Raw genomic sequence first — 25,258 nt, forward strand, 5'->3', positions numbered from 1 at the left:
TTTTCTCAAGTTTGAAAAAATAAGAGGACTTGTGCCACCTTTGCCTTGACCTAATGAAAGCACCTTCTGCTCTTAATTTATACAAATCATTTAACTTAATTTGCAAGTCAACTAAATATGCTCTTTGACTATCTGACACATTTTCAGGTAAAATCCTAGTAATAGATGAAATTTCACTGACAACTTCCAATTCTTTAAGCCGTTTTGTTTTAGCCAAATTAGAACTATATTTTCTTAAATATTTTAAATATTTCAAACTTTAGCAGTTCCCAATTGGTACCAAATTAATTTTCTTGTTTAGCTTTACTCCAATAATACTCAATAATTCTTTCCAGCTCTGACTTAACCTCATTATGGTTAAGAAGCGAGGTATTGATCTTCCAATAAGAAAAGCCCCTGTTACAACTAGCTTCAGAAGCAAGCAAAATTTTAATGATCTGTTAGTGGAGATTTATAGTTCTTATGCTACTAATGTCTGGGAGCGCATGGCCAAACCCAGGGCCATATAACACATGCGCCTCAACTTTTACTACCCCAACTGAAATAAAATCTGGGTCTAATATTAGCGGCTGATATCATCTCACCACCATTGACGCATCTGTTCAATCTTTCCTTAACAACCAATGAAATTCCACAGATCTGGAAGTCTGCATTCGTGGTTCCTTTGATAAAAGGGGGCGACTCTACTTCATTAGATAACTACAGACCTATTTCGAAGCTTTGTATTTTGTCAAAACTTTTGGAAAGATTTATCAGTGAACAACTGACACAGTATTTGCAGATTCATAAACTTTTGACTATCAACCAATCAGGATTTCGTAAAAACACAGCGCCATTACAGCCGTCCTAAAAGTCCTAAATGACCTTGTAGGGTCCCTAGATGAAAAACAAAAATGTAGATAAATGTCTTTTTATTGATTTATCTAAAGCGTTCGACACTGTGGACCATGATATATTGTTAGATAGGACTTAGAAGTGTTGGATTGTCATACAATGTAGTCTCGTGGTTTAAAACATGTTTAAAGGGAAGAACCCAATGTGTGCAGGAGCAAGGCATCAATTCAGACTCAAAGAAAGTGGCTAAGGGAGTTCCCCAAGGATCTGTACTGGGTACTTATTATCTACTATATATATAAACTGTCTTGATGTTAATATTGAAAAAGCAAGGTTTCACTTTTATGCAGACGACACTGTCATCTATTGCTCTGCTCCTACAAAACAAGAAGCTCTGAGAGATTTACAATCAGTATTTGATACTATGATACTATCCAATCAAGGTTTTTTATTTTAAAGCTGGTTTTAAATGTTGAGAAAACAAAATGCATGTGGTTCTCCAATTCTAGAAAATCTTTAATTCAATTGTTCTTCTGACTTTACAAGGAAAACTGATTACATTAGTGTCAGAGTATAAATACCTGGGCATCATAATTGATGACACATTAAAATTTAACTCACACATTAATTACTTGAAACAAAAATTAAAGAAGTAGTAGATTTTATTTTAGAAACAAGTCTTGCTTTTCATTTAATGCCAGGAAGAAGCTTGTGTCTGTGACTTTCTTGCTGATTCTTGATTTTGGGGACGTAGTGTGTCAGCATGCTCCCTCTTATATTCTTGCGTCCCTAGATGCTGTGTATCACGGTGCCATAAGATTTATTACCAATTGTACATTTTCTACATACCATTGTGCATTATACAACAGAGTTTCTTGGTCTTCTCTTGCTGTACGAAGGAAAATGCATTGGTACTTATTGATATACAAAGCAATTTTGGGTTTTATACCATTTTATCTTTGTGGTATACTGAAGCAAAAACTAGCAGGTCACTATTCATTGCGTTCACAGTCTCATTACAATCTGCATGTACCTCGAGCTAGAACTAAGTTAGGTGAAACTGCTTTTAATTATGCCGTAACAACAGATATTAACTCTCTCCAAATGACTTTGAGGCTGAATCATTTGGTGTCTTTCAGCAATTTTAGAGCACTTATTAGGGGTGGGCAAAAAAATCGATTCACATATGAATCGCGATTCAAAATCGATTCATAGAATTCCAAAAATCGATTCTTGTTTTTTTTTTGTTTTTTTTTTATATATATTTTTTGGTATTGTCCAAATGAGTTTAGCTTGCCATTCCCATAGATGGCGCTGCATCGAATTCACACTTACGCCTGCACACTGTTGTCATAGCCAAAAGAAGAAATGCAGCAGAAGGAAGGCTGGCTGGTTGTGTGGCGTGTCTGTTTTTATTTCGGCTCCCATGTTAACAGGTTAGAGCTTGCACACAGCCTGCGTGACACGCGCGTCTCAGGTGTGGCCCGAGTCGTGCGGAAAACGCGTGCATGCTAGAAATAGAACCGACGCCTATTTTTCTCGCGACACGCAAGCGTGTTGGAAGTGTTTCCAGGCAAAATAGAATGTTTATATGTCATTTTGACACAAATATTCATATTAATAAATGACATTTTGGTGTTTTAAGGTCTAGGTTTTGACACAAATGCAGATATAATGTAGGCTTATTGTATTTTTTTTATCGATTTTCAAAAATTGCACTTGTCAATACAGAACTAAATATTCTGTAGCCTATTTTGCCGTCAATAGCCTACTCCTTAAACTACATTTAGCAGTATTGTTTGTTTGATCTGACTACAGCACTTTAAAGCTAAATGTAAAAAAATATATATATATTTAAGTTTTAATTTAAACTTGAATTAAATTTATTTGAAAGCTGGCCAAAGCTTGGCACTTTGCACTGTTTAGTTGCAAAAGTTTTTATGAAGACAAAGTAATATCAAACTTCATTTAATTTGTTATTTCTTTTCTTTTAAATTGTATGTCTACTGCAATCACACAGGAAAAAGTCAACTACATTTACATACTGTGAATCGTTTTTTGAATCGAAAATCGATTTTGAATTGAATCTTGAGACTAAAAATCGTTATCGTGAAATTTTCTGAATCGTGCACCCCTAGCACTTATACATGCGCTAGAGAAAGGTTTAATGACTTGCAAATTCTTCTGAGATTGTATTTTTAATACCAATTTATTGTGTGCTGTATTGTTTTATTGTTATATGCGTGTTTGAATAAGTGGGCCGCCTATCTCGGCCAGGACACTCCGGTAAAAGAGATTTTAATCTCAGTGAGGTTCTCTCCTGGTTAAATAAAGTATAAATAAAAAAATAATTGAGAATTTCTGATTTTATTTCTTCCCCTTTGTCTAGGAGTGAAATCTGTCTTGGTACATTGCATGGTACTGTAGATGTTACTATGGTACATAGTATGGTACCTCAGATTTACCATGGTACCTACCATGGTACATACCATAGTACCTCAGATATAACCATGGTACATACTTTATAGTACTTCAGATATTATCATGGTACCATGATAATATCTGAAGTATACTGTATATACTGTACAGTACAGTACTATGTTACTATGGTACATAGTATGGTACCTCAGATTTACCATGGTACATGCCCTAGTACCTCAGATATAACCATGGTACATTCTGCCGTACAGATATTACCATGGTACATACTACCTCAGATATAACCATGGTACCTCAAATATTACCATGGTACTTTGCATGGTCGCATGTTACAGACATCTTTTTACTTTAAGCCCGGGGTAAGAGGAATTAACACTTTAAGCTTATACTTTAGCAAAAAATAAAAATAACTAATGAATAATAACTAAGCCAAATATTTTTATTTTATTATTATTGTGAGTGACTGCAGTAGTGTGGGCATAGGCCATTTGGTCTATGAATAGATCTCCAAAATCAGTTTTAAATTCATAATTTAATATTAATGAGATTTTTATTTAAGTAATGTTCTAATTCTAGATGTTTGTAAATGCTGCATTATTTTGACGCGGTTTAATCAAAGGCCGTGCGCGTGAACTTTGAACTTTAACTGGAGCGGAGTTGCCATGGAAACCGCGATGGACCACTGCGACTGGTAAGCAGGAAAACTCCCTCTCTCGCTGTTGTTTTCACTACTTTCAGGTGATATTAGTCTCTAAAATCACAAGAATAATACACACAACTGTTCTTGACACTTCTCTTACTTGTACAGTAATTGATACGCTTCTGTTGAATATTTACTTTTATAGACATGGTTTTGTGTCTTCGGAAAAGTCCGTTAGCATCTCAACCGTTTTCAGAAGAGGTAAACTAACGTTAAGTTGACGTTAACTCGGTTGAGCTTTTGTTTATGAAAGTTTGGGCTTTTAATCACCTCTTATGTGTATATAAGAGGTGATAAGAGTATAAGAGTCTGCGTACAGACAGGAGGTGGAGCAGCTGGCTCTTTGGTGCAGTTATAACAACCTGGAGCTGAACACGCTCAAAACAGTGGAGATGATCGTGGACTTCAGGAGAAACCCCCCTGCACTCCCTTCACTCACCATCATGGACAGCACTGTGACTGCAGTAGAGTCATTCAGGTTCCTGGGCACCACCATCTCTCAGGATCTGAAGTGGGACACTCACATAGACTCTATTGTGAAGAAAGCCCAACAGAGACTGTACTTCCTGCGTCAGCTGAGGAAATTCAACCTGCCACAGGAGCTGCTCATACAGTTCTACTCAGCTGTCATCCAGTCCATCCTCTGCACTTCCATCACCGTCTGGTTCGGCTCTGCTACCAAAACCGACCTCCGTAGACTACAGCGGATAGTTCGGACTGCTGAGCGAATCACTGGCACTACCCTTCCCACACTCAAAGTACTGCACTCATCCAGAGTGATTAAAAGGGCTCGCAAAATCACTCTGGACCCGTCACACCCAGCACACTTTCTGTTTGAACTGTTACCGTCTGGTCGACGCTACAGAGCACCGAGCACAAAAACAACCAGACACAGGAAAAGTTTCTTTCCCCAGGCCATCTACCTCATGAACACTTAAATGTTCCCCTACTGTGGAACAAACATGTGCAATACTTCCCTCAGACATTTCATTATAGCACCTTATAACTTTATATATATTTATAATTTATAATCTTTTATTTTTATTTTATTTTTTCTATTTTTTTTTTTTTTTTTTTTTTTTTTTATACCTATGTTACTTGTCACTTGTCTTGTCACTTTATATTGTATGTGTACTGGAAGCTACTGTCACCAAGACAAATTCCTCGTATGCGCAAGCATACTTGGCAATAAAGCTCTTTCTGATTCTGATTCTGATTCTATATGTTTTCCTTGGAAGTGAGCTAATTTATTTTACACAAAGTAACTTTAAACATAACGTATGTAATCGGTAATCGTCACTTACATTTAGTGAGAAAATTGGTTGAAACTACGTTAGCTGCTAGCTCAGTGGTAAACAAATATTAATAAAAAAATGTTCTGTGATTTCAGCAGCAACAAAATAACCCATAACAGAGGGAAAGCTCCACGACTTCAACATTTCTGAAGAAAGCTGCTGCTGGAGAAGTAGGAAATACTGGTAGGAAATCCAAAACTAAAGAATTAATTATTGATTTTAGGAAACAGAGCCCCCCTCTTCCCCTCACTATCATTGATGGCCAACCTATTGAGATAGTACAAGAATACAAGTAAGTTACCTTGGCACAATAATTGATAGTAAGCTATGTTTTGAATCACACACTGTATACTATTTATTTAATTGTCAGAGCGTTTAATTTATAATCAGTCCTCTTCTATCATGCCAACAAAGACATCGACAGCGTGGCAGCATTTTTTTTTTAAATTAGTAAACGGGGAAAAAGTCAAATGCAAATATATATTTGATATGATATTGCGCAGGTGCACGTGATGCAACGCTGTCAGAAATTTCAGGACTTCAGTCGACCAAGATTTTCTTTTGTTGATTACAGCCCTACTGTTTTGTCTGTCTGTCGTCTTGTTATTTCTTGTGAGTAGGCTAACATACATTCTTCTGTGCTTTTTAAATGCTGTATGCAGTCTTCCAGAACACAGCTGCCTGTGGATGACCGTTCTGTCTGTCTGGTAAGTTATATTCACTAATAACAGAAGTATACTATAAAGTGGGACCAGGGAACTTCTGCAAATAGAAATCTGAGATAAATAGGAAGATAACTAAATTATTTTAGTTGTCCCCTTTGAACCCCAACACGACTATTTCATAACAAGCTTTTGGTAATATGACCCAATGTGATACCAATTTATGTTCTTAGGATATTCCACAGGCAATCAGGGACCGCTGCAACAAGGTCACAGCAGCCAAATATACTAACGATCTGATGCATGGCCTGTACACCACTGCATTCATGGCATCTCACAGTGTGACTGGGCTTGGGTCATCATGCAAGGGGGAGACATGACCATCACTCCCCACTGAAGATGTTAAAAAGATTGTTGGTAAGTATTTGTTCTTCAGTGACAGTCAGTAATGTACCATCCGTAAAGAGTGACAAATGCCTGCCGCACTGTGTAGTGTAGTGTTGTATCATTTCACAACATTAGAAAACATTAGAAAACATTGAGTGAGCCATAGAGACTTTAATTAAGAAATTAAGGTAACCAGGTATTTTGCAAAGCAGGCGTGGGTATGTGTTGCCCTTACTGTTACTCTTTCACTCTCAATAGTTTGTCATTGTATCTGTAATATCTGTGTATGTATATGTACCTATTTGTACTTAATGTCTATGTATCTATCTGTAACGTGTCTGTTCTCCTTTCCTTTCCTTCTTTTCTCTCTTTAGGTGAAGTTAAATCTGTCTTCCCAGAAAAGTCGGATGCTGAAATTAAGGGATTCATTCGCCAGAAGTTGTCAAATGCGGCCAAGATCATAAAAAGACAATCATGCTAAATCTATGGAAAAAATAAATTAAAATGGGAAAAACATTTTTTAGTTTACTGTCTTTTTATTTGCCTGAGCTAAATATTTAAATTCATGTACATTTGACAGTTGTAGATATGGTACAAATACCATGGTACACGTCCCATTGTACTATTAAAAATACCATGGTTTATGTACCATGGTGCCATCAATATACCATGGTACATACCATTGTACTATTTAAAATACCATGGTTTATGTACCATGGTGCTATCAATATACCATGGTACATGTACCATGGTACTGTCAAAAATACCGGGGTACTAGTACCATGGTATTTGTACCATGGTAAAATTTCTTATGGGACTGCTGGAGAGTCTGAGTCTGTAACGTGGAGCGCTTCTGTGTCTCACACGGCCTCTAAAGACATCCATCCTAACAGTGTCTCGTGAAATCCCAAAAATAAATCAGATGAATAAATGTAGACAATCAAAATAAAATGGAGAACAAGCCTATCGCGACGTTTTGGTATATGAATAATACCTTCTTCAGACAGGCTTGAAAATAAATGTAAACAAAAAAAGAGAAATACAGAGAAATATATATTAATAGCCTATAGTAATAATATATTTTGAAATAAATATAATTTTCTAACGATTCTGTCTTAAATAGTGTTCTTTTTAAAATTCGATACTACAGCGCGATCGTCGTGTCTGCACATCCAACAAGTGAAGTGTGAGAAAGAGTGAGCGCGCGCATTGCGCGCCCCCCTTAAATAGACTGCCATTGAAAAAAAGTTTTTTTTTTTTTTTCGAAAAACGGCTAAACTAAGCTTTAAACAGTCAAAACAAAAATCCAAGTCGGCGAATTGATAGTAAATAAGTGAAAGGACAGATGTATAAAAGGAATTTTGTGGAAAAAAGTTCAAATTAAAGAGTTACGCGATGTTTTAGTGTAATTAGGTCACTCTCTCCTCCGCACATGGTCGAGCAAGAGTGGAGAGACAATGAAACAACAGAGTCCACGAGGGAAAATGGCGATATAAAATCGAATTCTTGTTACAATCGCATGGGAATGGTATGTACATGTAGCCAGGGTTGTGCCTAATCATGCTGGTGTGAACATATTTTTGTATCTGTGTTGTGCATGTTGTTATTAATTTTTAAAGTACTCAACTCATGGCGACGACATCGGATGACGTCACGACCATCGTTCGTCGTGTGGAATGTGGTTTTCCTCGTCATGAGGGAAAATATTTATTTTAGATCAAAATATAGAGTTTTAATGCCTCAAATCATGCTATATATCCTTAACATCTCAATCAACTAATATTCGGGTAAGATGGATCATATTTTTAATTCTGGATGTTGTTTTTAATTTTTAATGTGTTCCTCAGAAGGAAAATAATTAATTTAAAATCAACCAAATGAATTTTCATGCCAAAAACGTCTTATGTGTAGTCAATGTTGTATTTAACTGATATTCAGATGGGATGAGTTATATTTTTAACTTTAAATGTGGTTTTTGATTGTTCAAAGAAAGCTCTGATGGGGACGATATCGTATGACGTCATAACAAACGTTCGTCGTGTGAAATGTTGTTTTTTATGTATGTATGGATTCATTCTGTAAAATATTTTAATGTAAGGATCAAATACCCACATAGCAAAAGTTGTCTGGCCCACCTCTGGGCCTCATCCTTGCCTCAATTCTGGCCCAGTTCTGGCTGGTTCCCCGGCTCAAAACTGGCGCAACACTGAAAACGGACCCAAACAACTTCCTCTGGCCCAGATGTGGCCCACACCCTGTAAAATGACTCTCATGTATTGATATGGCCCAGGTCTGGCCCAGGCACTGTAAGACAGATCTGGCTGAGAGTCGGCTGGGTCCCCGGGCCAGATGTGGCCCAGAAACTGGCAGTGAAACACAAATTCAACCATTTAAAAAGATTAAGGGTTTTTATTATAAAATTAACAAATACACTTTAATATAAGCATGTATTAACAATGAACAAATACACTATTAAGATTTATTTACAACAATTTTTAAACTACAAAATAATAAGTAAATTATATTTACTGCATATGATTAAAAGAAAAACATCACTCTTTCACACACAAACTATCTTTCACTCTCTTTAACACTAAATAAATTCCTTTTGCAAATGTCAAGTCACCATTAAATATATAGCGCTATATACAGTAATGACTGTTTCAAAGCAGCTTTACAGGGTTAAACAGGACAATGATCAATGATGCAAACAGAGTTCAATTTGGCTGTAAGCTGCTCTAAAAAGAAAATAGTGTCATTGTTCAGCTGAATTCAGTTCAGTGTTGATTCAGTTCAGTTCAATAACTGTATAAAGTATATCAATTATAAAAAAGAGTTCATTTTCATTATTAAGCAGCTCTGCGGAAAACAGTGATGTCATCGTCCAGCTCCGTTCAGCTCTCATATAATGGTGTCAATGCAGGCAGATCAATATTATTAAGAATAAGTGTCCCCAACTAAGCAAGCCAGAGTCCATGTGACAGAATGGAGAAAGAAAACAGGCTCAGTCGAAGGGCCAGTTCTCCTCTGATCAAACAACAAACATGGTGTATGTGTTAGGATCCAGGCCGCTTCACAAGTCAGATTGTGGATTGATATCATTCAGAGTATTTTATTCAGCTCCTTCTTCTTGAAGGTTGGAAAAGATTACATCAAGGTAAAAGAGTAGCAAAACTCCAGAGCATGTAGATGTGAATTTGAGAACTTGTACAATTGATATTTGTACTTGTACAATAAAATTTACACTCACAGCTCCAATGTGAAAACCTCAATTAGGCATTTGCAACTTCTCAAATCTGCCATTGCAATTTTTTTAATTCCCCCGCCTTTCTCTCTCACCGGCACTAAGTTTGCAAGTGCACAAGTTATAGTTAGGCATCTAATATATTGCGAAAATAGTTGCAAAGTCAATGTGTGAAGATTTGAAATAGAAATGGCAGATTTTAGAAGTTGCAAATGCCTTGAGGTTGTATAGAGCTGGTAAGTCCTGCCCATCCGTAAAACCCCAACTGGACCTCTAGGTTGAAAAATCGTCAATGCAAGTGAATGGGAGAAAATAATTATTTTCTGGTCCCGTTTGAATTGTGCCATGAATGTGAACATATGTTGTCTGTGAATTTTTTATATAATTTTTCATGTTACAAGTTTGACAGTATATGGTATGATTCGTCGGCTAGCAGTTGTGGAAAAGACATAACGAGAAAGACTACATGTCGCCTATGTGACGTCACCCCATAAAGTTGACTTACCCGTGGTTTTCACCAACTTCAACGATTTTGTCCTCTCCCTGAAAGAAGGCGGTGAAGTGCACCAAAGACACAGCCATGTTTAGCGGGATCCGTGAGCTAGTGTCCGTGTGCTAGTGGTGTTGGCGTTACAAACGCGAAGAGTTGTAGTCCACAAAGTGCTCTCACACAAAGTCTACCCGTATCAAACTTCTACCCGCTAAATTGTAGAATTCTTTACACGAAAAATTATATTAAAAATTCACAGACAACATATGTTCACATTCATGGCACAATTCAAATGGGACCAGAAAATAATTATTTTCTCCCATTCACTTGCATTGACGATTTTTCAACCTAGAGTTCCAGTGGGGTTAGCGGAAGGGGCGGGACTTACCAGCTCTATTGCGAATGTGAATGAAAGAATACAGATTTGTGACTATTGTCTTTGAGTGAAAATCTCAACATTCAACAGGTTTTCAAGTACAAATATTTATTGTACAATTCACAAACTCACATTTACATGCTCTGGAGTGTTGCTACTCTTCATAAGATCATTCACACCGGCATTTGGTGTGGGGGGGGGAGTTGAAGCTGGCCGTTGGGTCTGTGCGGAGGACTGGTCTGGCTCTCGTGGATCTGATCCGATGACTGTGCCGAGGACTGTTGTGTCAAAGGGGTCTTCACGGTGTTTGTGTCTAGGTCTCGTCTAGTTGTGATGTTCTCGTCTGGCATTCAGGGCTGTTGTGGTCATCTGAGGGTGCAGGTCCATCATCTGGTCTGGATATGGACTAGATCTGGCTGAATTCAGTAACCTTGGGATAAGACTGAGACAGAGAGACTAACATTAGCGTAGATGCCATTCTTCTTATGATGTGTAACAAGTACATTCGGTGTTATGGGAAGTGTTTCCGGTTCTGGTTGACCAAATTTATGCAGCCTAACAATCCTTTAACAGATGTGAATTTTAGAAATGTGAGAGTGTGTTATGTTTATGCTAGTGTGGCATGAGTTAGACTGCAGCTTTATAGAATAGAATAACAGGCAGCTTTAAGAAAACCGACTACGCCACTCTGACATCACGCAGAGTATAATTGATACACTTTATCTCAAAGCATGCAAGTTGGTTGCATTAGGAAGGAGCAGAGACATGAATATCATGCACAATAATTCTTTATTAACAATAAAAATCTCATTTAAAATCAACTGGACGTGCCAGGCAGGGCATGCCACAACAACTGATCATTTATGTGATCAGGGAAGGAAACATGGTCGTTTTAACAAACACTCACAAGGACATACAATAACACTACATTCAGAAGCTTTGGCTGAGGACTCAAGAGCAGGTAATACCTGACTTCACACACACACTCTGGGGCAACTCACACCACTGCACACAAAATCCGTGCGTCTCACTGCACACCACACCCTGTGTTCAAACCATCACCAATCCACAGAAAAGGAGAAGGAGGATTTCTGGCTGGAGCCCCCAGCATCTAGCAAAAGAAACACACTCAAACACACACACACACACACACACACACTTCCACAATAAAGAAATAATTTTCAGAATTAATATAAACAATAAATTACTAATAAACCCAAACACTCGCCTGGGAACAATAGCTCCCACTAACAAATGATTTCCAAATAAAGAAAGAAACAAAACAAAGAAACAAATTATAACATCATCATTCCAATCATAAGACACAAACCATAACTCTTAATCAAGGTGAACAGGCAAGGGAGAAATACTGTAGGACAACGGCGATTCCTCGCATTAAATAGGCCTTCTGAATCGAGAGCAAAAGATTTGCACAACAGATCTCAAACACCAGACAATGAAGTCAGTCAATCGTGCTCGTAACGAACCACTTTTAGATGGTTTGGTTTCGCTTTGATCCTGTCGCGTAAACTGGTCTGTATATCTCTGAAACAAGCCGATGATGAAATCAGTCAAGCGCCGAACCGCCCACCAGATTATTTGATCTCACTTTGATTCCGCAGTGTTGCATAAATGAATTCACACATGCCTGCAACAAGCGTAGGCAATCGCCATTGTAAAAAGCACGCCACCGCTGGCGTAACACCACACTCAAAATGCCCGCACGTGGGAAGCGAAAAGGGAACCCCCGAGTCAACAGGAAGCAGCGTATCCTAACAGGCTGAAAGAGGCTATTTATGGCCAATCGGAAATGACGTGTCCCAATACTTAAAGGGAAATTGACGGCGGGAACCTCTAGCTTAATTTGCATAAGTGGGCGACATGGAAAAGAGAGCATTCGGTCACATCTACCCCCGACATTTTCGTCGTCGGCCCGACGATGAATACTTGTTACAAATCTTCTCGCCGTAACGGCTACACAAGAAACACAAAAGACCCTGGCTACAAGTGCTCTGCCATGACAGCTACCAACAAGAAACACGAGAGGTACCTTGTACACGACCTCTTGCCACGACGGCTACACACATACACGAGACACTTGCTATCTCTGCCATGATGGCTACACAAACACGAGAGACACTTGCTACAAGTGCTCTGCCATGACGGCTTCACAAACACGAGAGACACTTGCTACAAGTGCTCTGCCATGACGGCTACACCAACACGAGAGACACTTGCTACAAGTGCTCTGCCATGACGGCTACACAAACATGAGAGACACTTGCTACAAGTGCTCTGCCATGACGGCTACACAAACACGAGAGACACTTGCTACAAGTGCTCTGCCATGACGGCTGGAGATACTGGTTACAAGACCTCTTGCACCCCATATTATATACCGTGTGCTATTGGAACGGAATGGCTACGTCGCCTTACACCCCCGGGGGTCCCCTCTCGCTCCCAACGAATTGCCTCACTACGCACTTCAAGCAACGTACTATCGGGGCTACGTCGAACTAACTGTTTTAACTCCCGTCTAAGTGTATTATCGCTAACATTTTCAACGAACTGATCTCGTAATAAGGCCCCAGTATTGGGCATTTCATGTGGCGCCTGTTCCTTAACCTTCTCCCATAAGCTCATCAGGGCCAGGGAGAATTCCACAAGGGTCTCCCCTTCCTGCTGTCGCCTAGAGAAAAACAGTTCCTGTAACGCTACATATGATCGCGTACAACCATACAATTCGCGCAATGCTGCGATGATTTGGTCTGGATCTCGCCGCTCTACCCCCGAACGATAACGAAGCTCTTCACGTGCCTCGCCCTCCAAATGATCGATCAAAAAGAAGGCTTGGTCAACGGTAGCCATATGCCGTGCCCTCATACAAGCGCGTGCCTCCTCTAACCATTCATTAATATCAATGCTGGTCCTACCATTAAATTTTGGGCACTTATGATCCCTTGGAATAAACACAAATCGCTCGAGTGGGCCGGTATCAGGAAGTGAAAAACTACCTGCTGAAGTCGGTGCCGCAATAGATGGATTACTAGCTGAAGCATTAGGGGCTGGGAGCACGGCTGATGTCCCCTGGCACAACTGCTCATTATCAGTCCGCAGCTGGGCCACCAGTGCCCGCAGCTCCTGCAATTCTTCCTCCATACCACAGGGTTACCTGAATGGGCCGAGACCAAATCCCAAAAAAATAATGGCTACACCACCCGAGCACTACTGGCCGCACAGGGTCGCCGTTGTCCTATTCCTGTTCAACAAAGTAAAACAAAACAAAAAAAACAACACAAAATGAATATATAATTCACATCTCTGTCCCACACCAATGTGTATCCTGCCGACTACGCCACAATGTGGCATGAGTTAGACTGCAGCTTTATAGAATAGAATAACAGGCAGCTTTAAGAAAACCGACTACGCCACTCTGACATCACGCAGAGAATAATTGATACACTTTATCTCAAAGCACGCAAGTTGGTTGCATTAGGAAGGAGCAGAGACGTGAATATCATGCACAATAATTCTTTATTAACAATAAAAATCTCATTTAAAATCAACTGGACGTGCCAGGCAGGGCATGCCACAACAACTGATCATTTATGTGATCAGGGAAGGAAACATGGTCGTTTTAACAAACACTCACAAGGACATACAATAACACTACATTCAGAAGCTTTGGCTGAGGACTCAAGAGCAGGTAATACCTGACTTCACACACACACTCTGGGGCAACTCACACCACTGCACACAAAATCCGTGCGTCTCACTGCACACCACACCCTGTGTTCAAACCATCACCAATCCACAGAAAAGGAGAAGGAGGATTTCTGGCTGGAGCCCCCAGCATCTAGCAAAAGAAACACACTCAAACACACACACACACACTTCCACAATAAAGAAATAATTTTCAGAATTAATATAAACAATAAATTACTAATAAACCCAAACACTCGCCTGGGAACAATAGCTCCCACTAACAAATGATTTCCAAATAAAGAAAGAAACAAAACAAAGAAACAAATTATAACATCATCATTCCAATCATAAGACACAAACCATAACTCTTAATCAAGGTGAACAGGCAAGGGAGAAATACTGTAGGACAACGGCGATTCCTCGCATTAAATAGGCCTTCTGAATCGAGAGCAAAAGATTTGCACAACAGATCTCAAACACCAGACAATGAAGTCAGTCAATCGTGCTCGTAACGAACCACTTTTAGATGGTTTGGTTTCGCTTTGATCCTGTCGCGTAAACTGGTCTGTATATCTCTGAAACAAGCCGATGATGAAATCAGTCAAGCGGCGAACCGCCCACCAGATTATTTGATCTCACTTTGATTCCTCAGTGTCGCATAAATGAATTCACACATGCCTGCAACAAGCGTAGGCAATCGCCATTGTAAAAAGCACGCCACCGCTGGCGTAACACCACACTCAAAATGCCCGCACGTGGGAAGCGAAAAGGGAACCCCCGAGTCAACAGGAAGCAGCGTATCCTAACAGGCTGAAAGAGGCTATTTATGGCCAATCGGAAATGACGTGTCCCAATACTTAAAGGGAAATTGACGGCGGGAACCTCTAGCTTAATTTGCATAAGTGGGCGACATGGAAAAGAGAGCATTCGGTCACACTAGGTTAAAGAGGTGTGTGTTTTTAAATAGATTTAAACTTATCTTGTGTCTGCCCCTCGATCTGCTGCCAGTCCATGATCTCTCCATCTCCATCTCAGTAGCATTAGCTGTGAGGGTTTCTCTGAACTGCACCTTTTAAATAAAGGAATAGCTGTTGTGAGGTCAATATTACATCTTAAGCATTAGTTTAAGCACATAGGTTTAACAAATGTTGTTGCCAGAGTTCACACAGCAGTTTAAAATATCGGTAACACTTTACAATGAGGTCTCAATTGTTAAAATTAGGCTAGTTAATGTGTTAACTAACATTACCAATGAACAATACATTTGTTACAGTATTTATTATTCTTTGTTAACATTAGTTAATAAAAATACAATAAAAATGTATAATAAAAATGAGTTCACAGTGCATTAACTAATCTTAAATACAACTTTTGATTTTAATAATGTATTAGCAAATGTCAAAATGTCAAAATTTTGCAGCTTCTCTTTACAACACTTTTCCGTTTCGGAGTTCCCCACAGGAGTGTTAAAACCAAATAAATCTTATTTTTTATTTCAGATTGTAGCCTACACGTTGTCTCCGTGGGTATAGTACACTGTGGTCAATGTATTTCGATTCACAAATAAACTCTTTTGAGAGTTTGTGAATCAAATCAGAAAGAATTGCCTGTATAGAGAACTATGGAGCCGAAAGCGTAGTCCGACTATGATTTGACTCATATGAACTAATCACTCGTTGAAAAAGACGAATTGACTGACTAAATTTGAGCACAGGAATATAACTCAATATAATTTCATTAGCCAAAATCCAGTGCACTGGATACAGCACAGCAGTTTTTCTAATAAAAAAACCCCCTCAAATTTATCCTAAAAAGAAAAACAGCCGGAATCGGCCCAAATGTGCTTGCTATCTGGGTATAAGTGTCCAGATAATGAAAAAGGAGAATTTTTAAGCTTTTCAATGAAATCTTTTTATTATTTGATCAAAGAACACAAAATATATAAATTTATGAAATATTTAGATCAATTTATATGTATGTGTATATTTACTAATGCATTCCCTTCTCATGTCAGAAAAAAAAGGTTTTGTTCTGATACATTTTTTAGGAAATATCATGAATAAAGGATAGAAAAGAGTGACTCATGACTGAATGTGGCTTGCAAAAACTTCTTAAACACTGTTTGTGGTTTTAAAAAGAAGTTATGGGGGCACGTGCACTGCAAACAAGGGCCGAAAAGGGCCGGTCCAAAGCTCAGAGACAGAGGCACTGGCTGGTTAGGGGAATGAAACGTCCAAGGCTCAAACCTAAGGCCTGATCCTGCTTGTGCTCGGTCCATCCGTCCACTGACCACTCAAGACCAACCCGAGCCAGACCAAGTTCACAAGCACGCACCCCCTCTCATTTCTCAATTATATTATTAGTGTGACCTCTTGATCCCTTAGATAACCCATGTAATAATTAGTAAACCCACAAACCATACAATGGCCTCAAATTATTTTTTAACCCTCTGGGGACCAAAAACGCGCCCGCGCGTTTTGCTCGTTTTTTTTTTTTAGCAATGAAAATAAACACTAAATGCTCTGTTAATTTTGATCTTTCATTTTCGTGTAATACATCAATCGATCCTGTTCAGTTTCTATTTTTTTTCTGTATACTCACAATAAAAATAAAGTGTTTTGCTTTTTGACAAATAAAGAAAAATTAACATGATGCGATTTCTGCCTTCTCTCTGTCAGTAAACTCCCGTTTGAAACGCGTTCGAAAATTATCTATAACTCCGCGAAAATTCAGTCAAACAGGCAAACAGACCCACGGGCATAAAGCTTGAGATCGCATCTTTTAAATGAAGTCATTTATATAAAAAACAAATATTCTTAGTTTCTGTAATCTGTATACAAAGAGAGCGACTCCAGTCGACCTCATTACGAGATGATTCACAGTAATGTGACCACTCCCCGGAGAGCGCGTGCTTTTCAAATGCAAATTCCGAGAACCATTTCAGATCTGTGAAACGCCCACATCAGCTGTAAACAAAGCGCGTCGCGAGTGAGACATTATAGCCTTTATGGAGAAAAGTTTCCACAGTGCTGATGAGGAGAAATATCTCCTGATATGAGCAGCAGATCGCGCTGAGGAGTGAGGTAGGCTGTTTTCTTTTCTCAAGTGTGGAATAACGTTATGGAATAACGTTAGTGTAGGCCTATGTAAACCGCAAAAAGATGAATCGCATTTCTATAATATGACTCGCGTTTCTGTGAGATGAATGAAGGGTACATATTTGTAGAGTGTTTAGCCTAAATATGAATCGCGCGTCTGTGTGTGAAAGAATAAACTGTTTTGCTATAGCCTACTGAGATGAGTAAAATTGACTGGAATATGTTGAAATAAAATGTATTTGTATAAGCAACGTAAATTAACATTTGTATGCCCTGATATTTCAATAAAACAACGTTAGTCAGGCGTTAGTCACACTATTTTTGTCAAAAATAAAGTCATAGACTAAGATGTTAGATGTTCCATTGTTGGCTATATTCAAACTAATGAATACATATGATAAAATGTAGGCCTATAATCTTTTTTTTCTTTCTTTTTTTTTTTACAAAGAAAGAGTACACTTGAAATATTGTTGAAATTGTAATTATTGTTGTAATTGTAACATTTTTAATAAAATAGCTAAACATATTTACAAGATAGATGTAAGCGAAATCTTAAATGGTCAATATAAGTATTCTTCTAAATACATTGTCCTTGCATTGTGGCTCAGTCAGTGTCACACCTGAATGAATGGCTATTCAGAGTCATTATGCAGAGTGGGTGGGACATCCCAGGTGTAAACTACTCCTTCACGCCCCCCTCGCATATTGGCTTTCCAAGCAAAACCTGTTTTACACCATTTAAATCAATGTATTTTTTTTTGTGAACGATAAAGCAAGACTATTTTCACATAATTTTGAAGCCAGTACTCAAAGGTACAACATAAATTAGACAAAAGTCTTGTGGACACATATTTAATATGTGTTTTGTGGTCTTAATTCAGCCACTTTCATTTTTATTTTTTCCAATAACCACGCATAAACATTATTCTCTTAAAAATACAAACATCTACATACACATTGCTCGCATATTTTGGTAGCCCTGTTTGTGCTATATAGAGTGATTTTACACCTTTGCCATTAACATGTTTATAAATAACTGAAAAAAGCACAAATTTCAAGGCATGTCAGAAAATCTCAAGGGCTCCAAAAACACCTTGGTCCCCAGAGGGTTAACCACATGAATTATGTTCTCAGGATTTTTAAACTACATTAATTGTGTTTTCTTAATAAATTAATTAATTAAATAATTTAATTATATTACACCACTCAAAAGAGGGTAAGATGACCCGGGGAACCCAATGGTGGGCTTATATGAGTCCGGGGTGAAACATAGCCCTAAACCTACCCGTTGGTGACCGCGGTGGCGTAACCTCAATAGGCACACCCCTTACACTGCCCTAAACTTAACCACTCGAACCCTGAGCTAATTTACCCCGGGTCACAGAACCCTTCGGATCATAGCCCGGGTTCTCTTAACCCTTTTTCTGAATTTTGTTGTGCGCGTGTTGGTGGGCTCTTACTCTCTGTTCATTATTGGTCTGGCCTACATACTGTTTTCGACATATGAGACAGTATATGAGATAAATCCAGTTTACACTCTCATCTGACAGAGTATGAGACAACTTGTCATATCAGTGAACACCCCTGACCACTCGGTGAGGTGAGGTGAGGTGAGGTGAGGGGAGGGGAGGGGAGGTGAGGGGAGGGGAGGGGAGGGGAGGTGAGGGGAGGGGAGGGGAGGGGAGGGGAGGGGAGGTGAGGTGAGGGGAGGGGAGGGGAGGTGAGGGGAGGGGAGGGGAGGTGAGGGGAGGGGAGGGGAGGGGAGGGGAGGGGTCCCTCAGTAGGTCTTCCTCGAAGCAGTGTGTATAAAGTCAGTCACTCACTGTGTTCTTTATTTGTTTTCCAGGCTTCAGACTGGATCAACAAGAGAAATGTTGATGGACAAATTCACATGGAGGTGCAATCCACAAAGCAGAGTATATATATATATATATATATATATATATATATATATATATATTGTTTTCTTTGTTTCAGACAACAAGATGGGAAACAGCGAGTCCAGCGACAGTGGGGTAAACACTTCCTGTGGAAGTGAAGGTTTGGTAAGTAGAAATAATACTGATAAATGCTTTTTCATTGCCAAATCTTAATCTTTATTAACTTGATTTATAACAAATTAAAGCTTGTGATAAAAATTCACATTTCATTTATTTTTTCCATGTTTTTTTTTCTTCCCCAAGGCATCCACTGCATTTTCATTTAAGCCGCACAGTGAGTACACTTGAAATTAAACAGTGCATCTGTTTTAAAGATTATCCCATGATGTGCAGTTGGACAGATGTTGTGTTGTGTTATTTTGCAGGACAGTGAGCACACATCCTCATTGCAGGAGATCGTAGGAGGAGGTCATATTCCACCTCTTCTTCCTCCTCCTCCACCGATTAGCCCCAATCCCCCCCGCCAAGGGGCAAATGATGACGATTTTGAGGTAATGGATATATTCAATGTAGGATGTCAAACTCTCTAGTTGCAATTCTGGTGTTAATTATTCGTTTGATTTTTATTTATCTCCAGTACTTTGCAAACAACGAAGAGGAGGATGACGACTGATTTAAAAAAAAAATAAAAAAATATATTTTATACATACTCCCCTTTAATGTGATTTTTGATTTTATTGCAAAACAAAACTCCAATGAAAGGCCTGAATCCAGGCTATATGTTACCCTTAGTCAGCAGCAAACCTGCCCTCTTTGTTGAGACCAGGGTAAAAAAATAAATCACCTGGGCAGAGTTTTATCCTGGTCTCAAACAAAAAAATGTAAGGGCATTGCTTTAAATTATAGACATACCATAAATTACAGAGTAGAATTTCCTCTGCCCCACAAGTCCAGGCCCAACTGTCGATGTCGACCTTAGAAAACGGTGGCTCGCGAACATACGCAAGACCGTTTTTCTGGTTCCAGTCGCACAAAGGTCTGTAGCAGACATTTTACCAGCGATCAGCTTATTGAACCTCAGACAACAAATGGTAAGCGAAGATTAGTACCTGGTACGGTGCCAGTACTTTTTGCCTGGAATGAATACACTATTCAACGAGCGCGGCCCAGTGTGTGGGAGAGGAGAGAGAGACCTGTTGATGTTGTTGACGCTGAGCCCGTGCCTATTGATATAACGATGGATCATGATTACTGTGACGTCCCTGAGCCATCATCATTAGACTTGGCTTGTGCTAAAATAGAAGATCTCTCCCATGAAGTCGAGGACCTGAAGAAGAAGCTACAGGAGGTACAGATTCAGCACGATGTCGGATTGCAGAGGTTTGCTGGCTCCGACGAGGACATTAGATTTTACACCAGGTAACGTTAAGCCTCATGTTTGCTATAGATAAAACTTAAAATGGTTAGAAAACAGTCTAAATAAACATTGACTACATAATCATATAGTGTAAATGTGTGTGTGTGTGTGTGTGTGTATATATATATATATATATATATATATATATATATATATATACACTCACCTAAAGGATTATTAGGAACACCTGTTCAATTTCTCATTAATGCAATTATCTAATCAACCAATCACATGGCAGTTGCTTCAATGCATTTAGGGATGTGGTCCTGGTCAAGACAATCTCCTGAACTCCAAACTGAATGTCAGAATGGGAAAGAAAGGTGATTTAAGCCATTTTGAGCGTGGCATGGTTGTTGGTGCCAGACGGGCCGGTCTGAGTATTTCACAATCTGCTCAGTTACTGGGATTTTCACGCACAACCATTTCTAGGGTTTACAAAGAATGGTGTGAAAAGGGAAAAACATCCAGTATGCGGCAGTCCTGTGGGCGAAAATGTCTTGTTGATGCTAGAGGTCAGAGGAGAATGGCCCGACTGATTCAAGCTGATAGAAGAGCCACTTTGACTGAAATAACCACTCGTTACAACCGAGGTATGCAGCAAAGCATTTGTGAAGCCACAACACGCACAACCTTGAGGCGGATGGGCTACAACAGCAGAAGACCCCACCGGGTACCACTCATCTCCACTACAAATAGGAAAAAGAGGCTACAATTTGCACGAGCTCACCAAAATTGGAAAGTTGAAGACTGGAAAAATGTTGCCTGGTCTGATGAGTCTCGATTTCTGTTGAGACATTCAGATGGTAGAGTCAGAATTTGGCGTAAACAGAATGAGAACATGGATCCATCATGCCTTGTTACCACTGTGCAGGCTGGTGGTGGTGGTGTAATGGTGTGGGGGATGTTTTCTTGGCACACTTTAGGCCCCTTAGTGCCAATTGGGCATCGTTTAAATGCCACGGCCTACCTGAGCATTGTTTCTGACCATGTCCATCCCTTTATGACCACCATGTACCCATCCTCTGATGGCTACTTCCAGCAGGATAATGCACCATGTCACAAAGCTCGAATCATTTCAAATTGGTTTCTTGAACATGACAATGAGTTCACTGTACTAAAATGGCCCCCACAGTCACCAGATCTCAACCCAATAGAGCATCTTTGGGATGTGGTGGAACGGGAGCTTCGTGCCCTGGATGTGCATCCCTCAAATCTCCATCAACTGCAAGATGCTATCCTATCAATATGGGCCAACATTTCTAAAGAATGCTTTCAGCACCTTGTTGAATCAATGCCACGTATAATTAAGGCAGTTCTGGAGGCGAAAGGGGGTCAAACACAGTATTAGTATGGTGTTCCTAATAATCCTTTAGGTGAGTGTATACACTGTATGTCACGGTTCATGGATTCATTGACTCTCTCTCGCTATGTGTGTGCATGTTGAGTGAATGGGCATGGCTCATCAGCTGGCTCGTTATCCACTGATGAGCCGATCAGCGCCAGCTGTTCTGAATGAGGATGTCCTATTTATTGTTTGATCACTCGTCTTGTCTTTGTCAGATGGTTGTGGAGGTTCTCCTGGATCTGTGCTTTTGTTCTCCTGTTCCAGTCCTGTTTCCGTGTTGGTTCTACGACGCTTCACCGAGGATCATCTCTTCCACGTGGATCTGCATTCCGCCTACTGAGTCCCTGCGTTACCAAGTCTGCCCGAGGATTATCTGCCACTCCAGTCTGAGTTTGCCTGAGGATCATCTGATATTTCTACACTGAGCTTGCATGAGAATTATCTGCTATTTCTACACTGAGTGATTCCTGTGAATTCTGCCTGTCAAATTTAGCCTCTTCTCTTCTCTTTTTGACTGTAATAAATACCTATTCACTCACATCTGAATCCTTGACTATTTTCTAGCGCCCCATGACAGTATAATATATATATATATATATATATATATATTAGTACTGTGCAAAAGTCTTAAGACATGTTCAAGACATTTGTCTCTCAGCTTTATGCTGGGTCAATGAGTGACAAGGAGATCTTTAAACATTTAGGAATAGCCAAACAACTGACAGAAGACTTGGCAGTTATGGTAGACAAAGGCTTCCTAATCAGTGACTGTGTAAAGTGTACTGTCCACCATTCCTGTCCAAGACAAAGCAGATGCCAGCACATCAGGTAAAAGAAACACAGGCCATAGCACGACTGCGAGTGTCATCAGGAGGATCAAAGAAAATAAACTGATGATGGTGTCATCCAGCTTTCCCATACTGTAAACATCAGTCAGCTCTTTACAATTGCATGCTTGTCAAATTATCATAACAAGGCATTAGTTAAGACATGGGTCAAATAATGTCCTGTCATTTCTACTCTTCAATAAATAAACCAAAAATAGTTGTTAATAATTGACTTTTTATTCTTGACAATCCATTCAACTTTTATTTATAACATTTATTATACAACTATATAATCTAAATTTCTGTGGTTTCATTGAAATAGTTTTAAGACAAGACCTCTGAATAAATATTTGTAAAAAGTTAACAATCTCCCATAAAGATCACTTTTTGTACTGTACATTTACAATAAACACATTTGTATCAGTACTGCTGCTGTTTCACTGGCATTGTTTTTATTAATGCGTTCGGCAAGGGACTCTGACATGGCACATCTCCCGAAATCTGGAGGCTGTTACCCTTGGTTTGCCAAGGTCATGCCACTCAGGACAAGAGCTTTGGTGTTGCCTCCTCAATTTTCTGAGCCATATCTAATGTCATGTTCAGACTTTGTAAGTGTGAGGACTCTTCCTCGCTACAAACAAATGTACATTCAGTTGGAGCTAGATAATATCCTTCTAGAGGCAAAGGAGGACTCGGTGGTGCATCATGTAGGGTGATGTATCGTGATGTTAACAGAGGCTGTTGGAAAGACAATGCACTTCCTTCCTGGACCAACCCAAAAATGCACTCTCTACAAGTGGCTTTTCAGCTGTCATGTTGCAAGTGGCTCGTCCTCAAGGCTGATTCTGCATATGCCTCAACAACTCTGAACATACAAGGATCTGGTAAAGGGCCCACCATCCCCCTGTAGAGTCCACTTCTGTAAAGATATGAAAACTAATGTTGATAATGTTCATTTTTATATACATAATCTTTGCATTTATATCTTCTGTAAAAGTGTGGATTATTTTGAATGTCTGTTATGGACATGTTTAAAGCAAATGTTATTCGCTATTTTTGTATCCTGTACATGTAACAAAAACCAAAAGTTTCAAAAAGCCACAGCTGAACTTACCTCACTCCACCTGGTTCTGTACGATTTGGTACAGATTTTGTGATGACCATGGAATTGATGGGTCCTGGTTTTACACCCTAAAGACAAATAAAAGTCATTATGGAGGAAATAGCTTAAAGCTAAAACTGTAAACCAAACCTTTCCACAATTGACATTTTCTAGACAGTGGTGTTCTCTTTCCCTCTACTATTCTGTGAACATACTGTGTGGTTCAGTGATTGCCATTGTCCGTGGTTTATGCCAGCATTGCTCGGTCTCTGTGCAGCACAGGGGGTACGACTGCCATATTAAGCTGAGAGTAGTGGGCAGTTTGAAAAAGTAAAGCAACAGTATGGTTACACACGAGCACTTGCTGTGCGTTACCACCACAGGCGAAGCATCCCGAAGTCCAACCTAAAAAAAAAAGTATAATTACTAATAAGTATTTCTGAAAGTAAAGTAAAAGTTAGTAGATGTTAGTAGTATGTTAATGTTAGTAGAATGATAAACAAGGTGGCTTTGCAGGACCAGCTTATTCTGTAACTACTTGTTACTACTGTAACTACTTGGATTTATGTGATTATTTATAGACTGTGTGGTGGCTCATTCTTCCTCATCGACCTGTAACACCAGGCCCTAATGCTGATTTCCCATGTCAGTTTGTCTCTATTTGATACTGTAACAACACAAGTACATGACGTTAATGTTAGCTGAAAAAAACAAACGTATAACGTTATCTGTTAAACATAATATAGGTAGGCTAGTAGTCATAGCATTAAAAACTTTTCTTACCCTCGTAACCATGTATATACGAGGCGGCATACAATTTAAAACCCTTCTCCAGTTTGCTTGATGGGGCTTTGCTTGTTTTTTTGCAAACACGATTAACATCATTAACACTGATTTTCGGAAGATCCTGAAGACAGCGAGTGTAGTAGGTAGCCGCGGTAGCCATTGCCATAACCGGAAACGAGTGATATGTAATACGTAGAACGCGGGAGTAGTTGTGCAAATAGCGCATTTGGCAGGCCTGTCCGCCTGCTGGGGTCAGAGGTCAGATCTCTTAGTTTTCAGTATGTATTTCTGCTCAGCATCTTCAAATATATGGTTAATGATACACACATTTAAAGCTTACCCTTTCCATGTAATATTTCTAATCTAAATTAGATTAGAATTTCTAAATTTAAAGACTAATAAATTATAATAAAAATACAAATTAATTCATTTGAAGAATAATAAAGAAAATATGCATTGTCCCTTTAAAAATAAAATAAAGAATAGGCAGTTAGATAAGCAATTTATACTTTAAAATAATCTACACATGAAATTTGTCAGGCCTGGGGTCAGAGGTCAGATCTCTTAAAGTTTTCGGTACCTTTCAAAATAAATAAAAAGGTGTCCCTTTTACAATTTTACATTTTGAAAACAGGGTAACAATGATTCCCCTGGGCAAAATAAACTAAACT

The 25,258-nt window shown here is 39.2% G+C and overlaps 1 long non-coding RNA gene across 1 annotated transcript; it reads left to right on the plus strand.

Annotated features, from left to right (window-relative positions):
- The first annotated feature begins 5,924 nt into the window (after positions 1-5,924).
- Positions 5,925-6,849, plus strand: LOC309498045. The gene is made up of 3 exons (XR_014205831.1): positions 5,925-5,975; positions 6,164-6,347; positions 6,692-6,849. It is a non-coding gene; the product is annotated as an uncharacterized lncRNA (long non-coding RNA).
- The last annotated feature ends 18,409 nt before the right edge of the window (positions 6,850-25,258 follow it).

This window comes from Leuciscus leuciscus (genome assembly GCF_965113295.1).
Source record: "Leuciscus leuciscus genome assembly, chromosome: 4".
Taxonomy (NCBI): domain Eukaryota; kingdom Metazoa; phylum Chordata; class Actinopteri; order Cypriniformes; family Leuciscidae; genus Leuciscus; species Leuciscus leuciscus.